The sequence below is a fragment of the Peromyscus californicus genome, unplaced genomic scaffold (assembly GCF_007827085.1).
Source record: "Peromyscus californicus insignis strain IS unplaced genomic scaffold, ASM782708v3 Scaffold_21__1_contigs__length_65335640, whole genome shotgun sequence".
NCBI lineage: Eukaryota > Metazoa > Chordata > Mammalia > Rodentia > Cricetidae > Peromyscus > Peromyscus californicus.
Window position 1 is genome coordinate 36,681,957 of NW_026294514.1, and position 12,412 is coordinate 36,694,368.

General features: G+C 41.3%; 1 pseudogene; it reads right to left on the reverse strand.

The window, feature by feature from the left end:
• Positions 1-941: 941 nt before the first annotated feature.
• Positions 942-1,495, reverse strand: LOC128118033 (60S ribosomal protein L3-like; annotated as a pseudogene).
• Between the last annotated feature and the right edge of the window lie 10,917 nt (positions 1,496-12,412).

Genomic DNA, 12,412 nt, shown 5'->3' on the forward strand with positions numbered 1-12,412 from the left:
TCTGCCATGTGGCTCATTCCCTCTCCTCAGTATTGTACATCTGGCTTCCTCTGTATCTGGCTGGTAAATCTTCTACCTCAAATTCTTTTCCTGGAAGTCTTGCCTATTCTCTCCTGCCTAGCTATTGGCTATTCAGCTCTTTATCAAACCAATAAGAAGGTGCCTTAGGCAGGTGAAGTAAAGTAGAGACACATCTTTACATAGTATACAAACAGATTATCCCAACAGAAATCTACGCTGAGTATTGCTGTGTGTATCAAGCTGATTCCTGTTACTTCTGCTTAATGTTTGTAATCAGTATGTTTCCATCCAATTAAAATCCTTTTTTTTTTCAAAATAGTTACAGGTGTGTCATTTTTCCTTTCAAAAAGTTTGTAATAATATCTCACCCATTGTACAATGTGTTCCCAACATTAAGTGCTTTCCTTTTTGGCATCCTGTTATTCTTGAATGGTCTCATGTATGCTTTTTTTTTTTTGTCTTTATGGTCTGGAAATAGCTGTGGGAAAACTTGGAGGGTCATTGATGAACTTCAGGTCAGTTTTCTCCAGAGCCCACTGTTTGACCTTCACTAGCTAGGACTGAAGAGAGGAGCACCCACTTCTTGGCTCCCACCACAAAGCCTTTCATCATGACAGAGTCTTTGGTCACTTCACCATAATTGACAAAGCCACCCAATGAGTTGATGATACTCTTGTCAGACAGATAATCCTCTGTGGAGGTGCTCTTCTTGATAAGCTTGCCATCCTTGACACTGTAGCCCTGATAAATCTTATACATCTTGTTTTTGGTGGTCTCTTATGGTAGGTAGCCTGTCTTGAGCCATATCTTATCTGCCTATCTTGAGCCACAGGGAATACCACACAGGCAAGATACCAGGCTCAAATACAAGCAACATTGAGTGTACTCTTGTGGACAACCTTTTTTTTGTTGTTGTTGTGCTAATCACTGGCAATCCCTCTGTAGCTTTTGCTTTTGGTCACCTGGTTGACAAAGGTTATTTCATCCTGGTTAACCAACTGATTCTTTGGGACCTGCGGCTCCAGTCTTCCCCCAGTCCAGTCTGGTTTCTCAGACACATTGATCCCATTTTTCTGACTTTCCATTCAGTGGGCAAGTGAAGAGGAATCAGGCACATCAGTGTGTGGGCAGGAGTGTGGATGACCCAACAGAATTTCTTTATGCTTTCTCCAGCTTTCTCCTGCTCAGGTCATCCTGCCACTTCCTGCAGTGTTTGGAGAAAGAAGGCTTTCTTGAATATGTGCCAGTTCTAGTAGAAGTGCCTTCTGTACTCATTAGTGATGTGCTCACCAAAAATGGTCTTAAAAGTTGTGACGCCTCGTAGGGTATCTACATAGCTCACAATGCCTACAGCTACTACAGATAGTGTCTCCACAATGGTGAAAACATCTAAAATTTTCTTCTTGTTGAATTCTGGTATATCAACTCTTTGCATGATATGGGTCATGACAGCTTTAGAGTCCAAGAAGACTGTGAGATGGTATTGCAGATTATTTGTTCAACTATACAAAAATGTGTTGTATTTAACTGTGTAAAGATGGGATGCATTTGTTTAATTATATATAGATGTATTTCTGTTTAACTTGCCTGCCTAAGGCATCTGATTGGTCTAAGAAAAAGCTGAATGGCCAATAGCTAGGGAAGAAACGTAGGCGGGACTTACAGCCAAGAGGAGTTCAGGCTCGAAGGTAAAAGATAAGGAGACAACAGGGAGATGCCAGAGGGCCAGTCAGCCACACATGGAGGAAGCAGGAAAGTAGGACATTCAGAGTTAAAGAAGGGTAAAAAGACTCAAGGCAATATGTAAATGAAGAGAAACAAGGACTTCCTTTGGCAGAGAAATGACCTCCACATCTGTACTTACTACCTGATCCTAGACTGGTGCTTTTCCACCATAGAAAAATGGAGTTGAAGGCAGCTGAATAGGCAGTGGGCCGATGGCTTCTGATGTGCAATGGAACAGCAGCTGAAACAGTTATTCTTGAAGAGTAACTAAGCTCACGCCTCGCAATAGTAAACTGGCATTTGACAGAGGGATGTGGAGAAGAACGGGATGTTAAGATGAAGCCATATATACACAGCCAAGAATGGACAGCTGAATTAAAAAATCAACAACAATTTCCAGAATTTAAAATCCTGAGTCATGACATGACACTAGTGGAATTCAGGTGTTTCTGGTACATGGACTGCTCTCACCCAATGTGAGGTTGAACTGTCGACCTTGTGTACATCCTACCTCACAAATGAGTCTGTCAGATATGCTAAGCCTATAGGCTGAAGATGATGCCCCAACACTGTGGAGAAACCTCAGGTGACTGTCCAGGCAGCTGGCTGTTTCTGTCAACTCACAAATTTTTTGGAAGTTGCTTGCATGCACTTTCTGTTTTTATTTTTGTTAGCTAATATTATTTCCTTCTTGGGTCTCTGAGGGAGTTGAAGATTAGTTAGTTATAGTTGAAGGTTAGTTAGTTATAGTTGAAGATTAATTAGGATAGAAAGTGAATTAGATACATTTTGGACTTAACAAAATAGGATAGATAATGAAATTATTTTCTCTGAATTTGTCAAATACAAATGGACTAGACATTGTTTAGACATTTATTACTTGTATATATTGTATATAGTCATTGTACTTTTGTATATAATTTTTCTTTTGTTAGTTATAACCTTTTTCTTTTTTTTCCTTTTTATTAAAATAGAAAAGGGGAAAAAAAAAATAAATAAATTTTAAGATTGAAAAAAAAAAAAAAAATGGAGTTGACATTTTCTGTCTTAGCTTCTTGCTCAGATTATTGCGGTATGTGACTAATGGCTTGCCTGTAACTTTTATTTGGACTTGCTGTCTTAATCAGCTGCCCTGACATCCAACGACTCAGTCCTCTCCAGCCCAGGCTGGCACCCAGCAACTACACCAATCATCTTGGAATTTTAAAGAAAATTTCAGGCAGACAATCTGAGTTCCTGCTCTGCCAGCTGAAGAGGACAAGGCTGAACACAGCATCACTGACACAGATTGACCACATTCATCTTGTTCCTGTGGTGCAAATATCAAATTTCCCTCCAAAGGATTTTTCCCTCTCAAAAATATCTTCAAAACCTTTTTTTGTATGCTGGCAAAGAATTAAGAATTTTCATCATATTCTCTCTTCCTCCAAGGAATGGGAACACTTTAATTTTTTTTTTTTTTTATTAATTTATTTTGCAATACAATTCAGTTCTACATATCAGCCACGGATTCCCTTGTTCTCCCCCCTCCCGTCCCCCTCACCTTCCCCCCAACCCCCCCCCCCCATTCCCATCTCCTCCAGGGCAAAGCCTTCCCCACAGACTGAGGTCAACCTGGTAGACTCAGTCCAGGTAGGTCTAGTCCCCTCCTCCCAGGCCGAGCCAAACAATCCTGTATAGGCCCCAGGTTTCAAACAGCCAACTCATGCAATGAGCACAAGATCTGGTCCCACTGCCTGGGTGCCTCCCAAACAGATCAAGCCAATCAACTGTCTCATCCATTCAGAGGGCCTGATCCAGTGGGGACCCCTCAGCCATTGGTTCATAGTTCATGTGTTTCCATTCATTTGGCTATTTGTCCCTGTGCTTTATCCAACCTTGGTCTCAACAATTCTCGCTCATATAAACCCTCCTCATTCTCGCTAATTGGACTCCCAGAGATCCACCCGGGGCCTAGTCATGGATCTCTGCATCCAGATCCCTCAGTAGTTGGATGAGGTTTCTAGCACAACAATTAGGGTGTTTGGCCATCCCATCACCAGAGTAGGTCAGTTCAGGCTGTCTCTCGACCTCTGCCAGCAGTCTGTTGTGTGGGTATCTTTGTGGATTTCTGTGGGCCTCTCTAGCACTTTGCTTCTTCCTATTCTCATGTGGTCTTTATTTACCATGGTCTCCTATTCCTTGTTCTCCCTCTCTGTTGTTGATCCAGCTGGGATCTCCCGCTCCCCCAAGCTCTCTTTCCCTCAACCCTCGCCTTTCATTACCCCCACTCATGTCCAGGCTGTTCATGTAGATCTCATTCCATTTCTCTGTCATTGGGTGATCCCTGTGTCTTTCTTGGGGTCCTGTTTTCCAGGTAGCCTCCCTGGTGATGTGAGTAGCAGACAAGTCATCCTTGTTTCATGTCTAGTATCCTGCTATGAGTGAGTACATACCATGTTTGTCTTTCTGAGTCTGGGTTACCTCACTCAGGATGATTTTTTCTAGATCCATCCATTTGTCTGCAAACCTCATGATGCCATTGTTTTTCTCTGCTGAGTAGTATTCCATTGTGTATATGTACCACATTTTGTTTATCCATTCTTCAGTTGAAGGGCATCTGGGTTGTTTCCATGTTCTGGCTATTACAAACAATGCTGATATGAACATAACTGAACAAGTGCTCTTATGGTGTGGTTGAGCATTTCTTGGGTATATGCCCAAGAGTGGTATAGCTGGATCTTGGGGGAGATTGATTCCCAATTTTCTAAGAAAGCGCCATATTGATTTCCAAAGTGGTTGTACAAGCTTGCATTCCCACCAGCAGTGGAGGAGAGTTCCCCTAGCTCCACATCCTCTCCAGCATAAGGTGTCTTCAGTGTTTTTGATCTTAGCCATTCTGACAGGCGTAAGGTGGTATCTCAGAGTTGTTTTGATTTGCATTTCCCTGATGATTAGGGATGTTGAGCAGTTCCTTAAATGTCTTTCGGCCATTTGAGTTTCCTCTGTTGAGAATTCTCTGTTTAGTTCTATAGCCCATTTCTTAATTGGACTGTTGGGCATTTTGATGTCTAATTTCTTGAATTCCCTATATATTCTGGATATCAGTCCTCTGTCAGATGTGGGGTTGGTGAAGATCTTTTCCCATTCTGTAGGCCTCTTGAAACTGAGAAGCTTTTGTAGAGCAAAGGATACGGTCAACAAGGCAAAGCGACAGCCTACAGAATGGGAAAAGATCTTCACCAACCCCACATCTGACAGAGCACTTTAATTTTTTTTAAAGCCCTGCATATTGATTTAGAGTTTTGCTTATATGGAAAAGCATCCTAGTTTCTAAATAAAAGTTAGGTGAAAGAAATTAGTCACAATTCTATTGCTGTGATAAAATTTCATCACCAAAAATGACTGAAAGAAGAGAGGGTTTGTTTTAGGTTCCAGAGGGAAGAAGTCTATGACAATAGAGAGGGCCATGGCCAGCATCATATCCTTTCTTTTCTTTTCTTTCTGCTCTTCTGCATTGAGATTCTCAGTTGGGTCACCTTTAACTTTGGAGTTGTCTCCATAGAATTTTTGTTTCAGAAATCTTTTAAAAAGTTCCTTGTAAGTTCCCTCATCTGCTTTCCAGCCTGGGCCAATAACTGAGGAAAGAGATGGGAATTTGGGACAGACAGGACCTGTGGCAGTTACTGATTATACATATGGTTAGTATGCTTTTTTTGCTCCACAGTATACCATAAGCAGTTACTTAAAAGTACACTGACAGAATTCAGCATACATGTATGACTGTTTTTCTTTAAGTCACTAGAAGTGTTCTTTAAAACTGAGATATAGCATACTGCAGTAAATGACAGCCTTTTTTGAAGACAAGGTCACTTGTAGTCTAGTTGGCTCTTCCTTCTAAGCCCTGGAATTACAGATGTGAACCACCACTTTTGCTTCCAGACACAGTTTTTTTTTTTTTTTTTTTTTTTTTGGTTTTTTCGAGACAGGGTTTCTCTGTGTAGCTTTGCGCCTCTCCTGGAACTCACTTGGTAGCCCAGGCTGGCCTCGAACTCACAGAGATCCGCCTGGCTCTGCCTCCCGAGTGCTGGGATTAAAGGCGTGCGCCACCACCGCCCGGCGACACAGGTTTTTAAGAGACTATCTCAATTAGTTTTCATGTTATCTATCTATCTATCTATCTATCTATCTATCTATCTATCTATCTATCATCTCTCATCTCTCTGTTATATATCTGTGGATCTATTGTAGAACCCAGTCTTCAAAGCAAAATAGCTACCATCTTCATCAAATCAGGTGTAGCTGTTTGCAAGATTTCATCACAGACCTGTGGAGTGTTGACATTCTCTCAGAGAAGCAGGGAGCATGGAGGGTCACTGGACCTGAGATCCCACCGACTCCTTCCAGTAATTTGTACGGAGCTGTACCCTAATTGTACTTGGTCTCTGGAAAGACTAATTTGGTTGGAGAAAGTTAACTGAAGGGAGCTCCATCTATTTATGTGACCATGGGACAATTATTATTTACACTAGGTGCAGTCTTTCTGGTGAGGCTGCTTTGGGGTCACCCAAGCTTCTGACAGTACCCCCAACCCATATTTTGTAAGTTCGATCAATTTACTCATTCTTCAGGGTGAATTTTGGTGGAATCATACTCTGGTTTGTCATTGAGACCTTACAAAGAGGGGGTAGATGTTATTTTACATTTCCCCTGGAGAGGAATTCTAGAAATGCTTTCTATATATACACCTCCCTATCTGCCTCCTACCTATCTTTCAACCATCAATCCTCCAGGTAAAAAGAAATAGAATAAGAAATGAATCAAGGTATAAAACTTTTCCAACATGATGGAAGACTTTATCATACTTTCTCTCAATCAAAACCCTAAGATGTCTATGATTTGAGTTTCTGTCTGCACAGACCAGTTCCCTAGAGTATTCATTCTTTTGCTACCTTCATTTATTGGGTCTGCGATATATTAAAGTTGTCCCCAGTATAGTCTTTCTCCCCCAATGCTTAAATGTAAATTTAAATATTGAGATACTAAAAGAATAATGCAGTAATCACACCTACTCACCACCTAAGTTGCACATTACTATCTTTTGGCAAACCATCTATCTATCCATCCATTAATCCATTTTTTATAGATTCTAAAGCAAGTTGTAGGCATTCATACCCTTCATCTTAGTTTTCTTCAATATGCATGTATTTCTTTCAATATAGTTTTGGTTTTTGAAAAGTAGGTGACTGTATTAAGAAAATTAATGTGTTTTCCTGAGCCACAAAGTGAAAATCCAAACAAATAAACAAACAAAACAAAACAACCCCCCCCAAAAACCCCCCAAAAAACCAAAGCCAAACAATAAAAAACAAAAACAAAAACCCAAAGAAACATTGGTGATTGAGTTATGGTTTCTGGTCCTAACATTTCACAGTTTGGGCTTCAAAATTTTGTCCGCTGAGGTAGGAGATGAGGCAGGAAACAGTCTTTTTGTAGCTTGGTTTTCTTTGTGTGTGTGTGTGTGTGTGTGTGTGTGTGTGTGTGTGTGGCGGTGGGGGTGGGGGAGTATTGTTGTAGATCCCAGAGGGACGCAATGTCAGAGCTTCAGAATTCCTACCTGAAGAGGATGACATTTAACCACACGGAGACCGAAAAATGAGGTCTGAATTGCAGGGTCTGATTTCTGGAAGTAGAAGCCAGGGAACTGTTGCTTTCCTTCCACCCTCAAGCATGCTCTAGCTACCTGCATTTTATCTGTAGCAAACTGCTGAGCATCGCAATTGTCTAGTCAAAACACTGGGGACCAGCATGTAGTTATACGAATGGAATCGTTTTTCTCAGATTTTTGTTTTAAAAGTGTGTAGGCAAGGTTGGGAAACTCAGTCTCCGGGGAGGAGAACGCAGTGTGTTCCTGAGATGAAGGAAGAGAGTGAAAAGGATGCTGGGGCCCAGCTAGTCTCAATTCATCTCGATACCCTTTGGGAAGCTTTAAAAAAACCTCCTGTGAGAGTCTGATCTGCCTAGCTCAGGTGGGTTGGGATGCTGGCATTTGTTAAAATTCTCCAGGTAATTGTAACCTGTGGCTGACACAAGAATTCTTGAGTCTGTTTACAGTATTGAAATCTATGTTTCCAGACAGTTTTGAGTTAAGATGTGATGCTTGATGCACAGATCTCTGCTCACCTGCTTCCAATTAAACATAAGGTGGGGTGGGGGTGTGAGTGCACAAGTCTCAAATTACTACCCAAAGAGGAAACTCTCCATAAGTATTCTGGACTCAGAGGAATTCTTTCTATAAATGAATTGCTTTTCTGATGCTACCAAACAACTGATTTGAAATCTATCTATCTATCTATCTATCTATCTATCTATCTATCTATCTATCTATCTTTTCCTTCTTTCCTCCTCCTCCTCCTCCTCCTCCTCTTCCTCTTCTTCCTCCTCCTCCTCCCTCTTCTTGTATTTCAAGACAGGGTTTCTCTGTGTAACAGCCCTGGCTGTCCTGGAACTCACTCTGTAGACCAGGCTGGCCTAGAACTCACAGAGATCCCCCTGCCTCTGCTTCCCCAGTGCTGGGTTTAAAGGCACAGGCCACCAATACCCAGCCTAAAATTTCTGTATCATGTGAACTGACATGATGTTACACGGACTTCTTGGAGGCAGCCTATACAGAACCATGTAACAGAGGAAAAAGCCCAAGTTCTTGCATTTAGGTGAGCTGCTGTCTGTGGTAGTGCTATATGAGATAGAAATGCTGTATAGAGGAGGGTTGATAGATGGTGACTGCTTCTTTTGAGAGAGCTTTTAGTTCAGTAAAACTGCCATCAGCTACATGGATCACTTGAGAGTCCTTTGAAATAAATTCTATTTAGGACAGCAAGGTGACAGTTAACAAATATAGGTTTTTCTTTTTTACATTTGCATTTAAATTCCCAGATTGGTTGTAAGTCTATGTTATGAACCAGGTTAGCATGAGGAATACTTACATAATAAAGATTTGCATTTTTCACAGCTAATAGAAAGCAGTTGTCTAGTGATCTCTCTAGTTTATCTCTTACCACATAGGAAGGTGCGGGAGCAAGAATAATGACACATGAGGAGTAGCAACAAAAGTAAGATGACGATGAAGAGTTTCATTACCATATGAGAATTATCCTGTGTTTTCCCTGAAAGCCACACTAACAAGACAAGATCAGAGAGTACCACTTAGAGTGAAACTAACTTTGACTCTTTGCAACACTTATTACTAATATTTATTCATGTTTGATATATGACAGTGATGAACAGTTTAGTCTATTTTCTTTAATTCTCACTGCAAATCCAGGAGATGGTAGTTTATTTATTGATGGGGTTGGGGGCAGACTGAGGCTTTGAGCGACATCTGCTAATATACCACATTGTTAGAGCTGAAACTATCTCGGGCCACTTTATTCCACTGGAGATTCTCACCACTATCTTCAGTCAAACCCTCTATCACATTCTGTTGACTGCCAGAAGATACAACAGACTCTTTGTTTTCTGCCTGTTGGACAAACAGGTGGAGCTCATGGTACTGGCGTGCCAAGAATGGTCTGAATTACAAGGTCAAAGCTGCTGGGGAATCGGATGCTGGCAGGTGAAGTTGATAGCATCATGTGGGGGAAGTTAAGGACTTTGGAGTCAGGAGATTTGGCTTCTGTCTCCAGTTCCAGTGCCTCCTTGTAGCATACCTTTGAACAACTTAGTGATGTTAGAGGTTCCACCTCTCTCTTCTATGGACTAGAGATAAAAATATCCATCTTTTTGCCATGGTTGGCTGATATACATGGGAGGCCCACCCTTCTCTCAAGAGAAAGAAGAAGTGGATACAATAGGGTCATAGGCAAGACTGAAAGGCATTTTCTTAATTCGTGATCAATGGGAGAGGGCCCAGCCATTGTGGGTGGTGTCATCCCTGGATAGATGGTCCTGGGTTCTATAAGAAAGCAGCTTTTTTTCTATGAGCAAGTGATGGGGAGCAAGTCAGTAAGCAGCACCCCTCCATGGCCACTGCATCAGCTCCTGCCTCCATGTTCTTGCCCTGCTTGAGTTCCTGTCCTGGCTTCCCTTGGTGATGAACTGTGATGTAGAAGCCTCCATCTCCTCCTCAAAAAAAAAAAAATCCACCCTTTATCATTATTGTAGATATTAGAGATGATGCTCATGAAGTGCTTGCCATTTCATGCCTCACCATTATTATCACCCACCCATCCATAATAATTTGACGTGGTCCTTAGCTGGTGGTCAGGGTGAGAATCACAGGCCTTATTGTCATGATTTGGTGCATCAATGAGGAAGAAAGAATTTGACTTGCAGTTGGGTTTTGACCAAACTGAGTCATATGTGAAATTGCACAAGAGGAAGAAGTGGATGGGGAGTGGGGGAGGAGAGGGGAGGTTGCGGGGAGGGACTGTGAGGAGAGGAGGGAGTTGCACAATTATCCCAGGGGCAAGAGGTTATATAAAGGATAATTAGTATATTTTATATCACTGTATTTTAGAATTTTAATGTGAATTTTTAACTAATATAGTTAGAATAAATTAGATTTTTTTTTCATATCTTATGCCCACAAAATTCTGAAATTGCTGCTCATTCTTTGACTCAGGGTGATATATTTGTTTTAAAGGAATTCTTTTTCTGCTGAGTATTCATAATTCTAGGGAAAATATCATTCAAGAAGCTTTTAAGTAAAAGAATGAACTTTACTGGGTTTTCAAAAAAGAAATTAAAAGCTCAACTTGCCTGTTTTAGAAGATATTAGTTAAAGCTTTCTTGACAAAAAGAAAATAATAAAACTTCCTTGTGAAACAGAGAGAAATAGAGCGAAGTTAGGGCAGAGAGCAGGAACCACAAAGCCAAACGAGTAATGGTAGACAGAGATAAAGAAGAGAATGTTTTCAAGAAGAAGAGACCAGGCGCAAAGAAGGAAAATAGACAAGTCAGTGGTGGGCCAATTGTGTGTGTGTGTGTGTGTGTGTGTGTGTGTGTGTGTGTGTGTGTGTGTGTGTGTGAGACTTGATAACAGTTGGGCTTCATCATAAAGAGCGTTTCAGACTGCGTTGTCTGTGCTCACAGCTGAGATAACCAATGCTAATGTCTCCAGACCTGTAAATTAGGGCCTTGCCACCCACATTAGCACTGATAAATTCATAAGCCAGTAAAAAGACACACAATAAACAAAACAAAACTGCTTTCTGAGTTGCAATGTGACTAGCCCCCCATGTTCCTGCTGCCTGTATTTACACTCTCCATGGGTTGCTTGCCCTGGGGTTGTATGACAAAATAAAACACTCTTAAGCTGCTTCCTGTCAGGTGTTTGCTCACAGCAAGAAAGGTAATGAATATGTCTCATCACTTTTCTCTCCTGGTTTTTTCTTAGCTTTACTGCCTCTATTGTCCAAAAGATACAGCTAGGCCTTCTCCTCTGCCCAGCTCTTTTGGCCTGGTGGTTGGTTTGGGAATGTGGTGATTTGAGTGATAATGGCCCCCATAGGCTCATACATTTGTGTGCTTAGTCACCAGTTGGAGAATTGTTTGAAAAGGATAAGGAGGTGTGGCCTTGTTGGGGGAAATGAGTCCTTGTTGCCCACACTAGGCCCAGTCTCTCTCTCTCTCTCTCTCTCTCTCTCTCTCTCTCTCTCTCTCTCTCTCTCTCTGCTTGCTGTGGACTACTCTGAAATTGTAACCAAGGCCCTAATTAAATGCTTTTTTTTTAAGAGTTGCCTTGGTCATGGTGTCTCTTCACAGCAATAGAATAGTAACTAAGATGTAGGATGGGGTGGTGGTGGGGGGTGGGCAGGGTGGGCAGCAGGACCAGAGGAAGGAACAAAATTGTCAGGATGTTTACTTGCTTTTGGCAGCTGGCTTTCTCTTAGAGCCTGATTAGGACCTCTTTATCAGAGTTGGTATTTTTCTTCTACACTTAAGCATTGATATTTAAATAATAGTTACCAATATTTGAACAACAATTAAGATCTTAAAGAATTTCCCATAGGACCTATGTGGAAAAGGAGGTGGAAAGATTGTAAGAGCCAGAGGTGATGGATGACTTCAAGAAACAGTTTCTTCCAGATACAACAGAATGGATGCACATATGAAATCCTAGGTACTCTGACAGCATGCACAGAGCCTTCATAGGTTCAAGCCAGATGGGGTCTGTATTAATCAGGGTTCTCTAGAGCAGTAATTCTCAAACTTCCTAATGCTCCAACCCTTTAATACAGTTCCTCATGTTATGGTGATCCCCCAAGCATAAAATTATTTCATTGCTACTTTATAATTGTAATTTTGCCACTTTTATGAATTGTATTGTAAATATCTAATATGCAGGATATCTAATATGTAACTCCTTTAGGTTGCAACCCATAGGTTGAGAACTATTGCTCTAGAGAAACAGAATGAATCTCTCTCTCTCTCTCTCTCTCTCTCTCTCTCTCTCTCTCTCTCACACACACACACACACACACACACACACACACACACACACACACACATACATATATGTTTTTTTTATAATGGACAAATGGATTACAGGCTGAGGTCCACCTATTCCAACAATAGCTATCTACCAACGGAAGGTCCAAATCCGTTAGTTGTTAAGTCCATGAGTCTGGATGTCTCATTTGGTCTTCAGTATATGCCAGAATCCTAAAGAAGTAGGCATCATTCT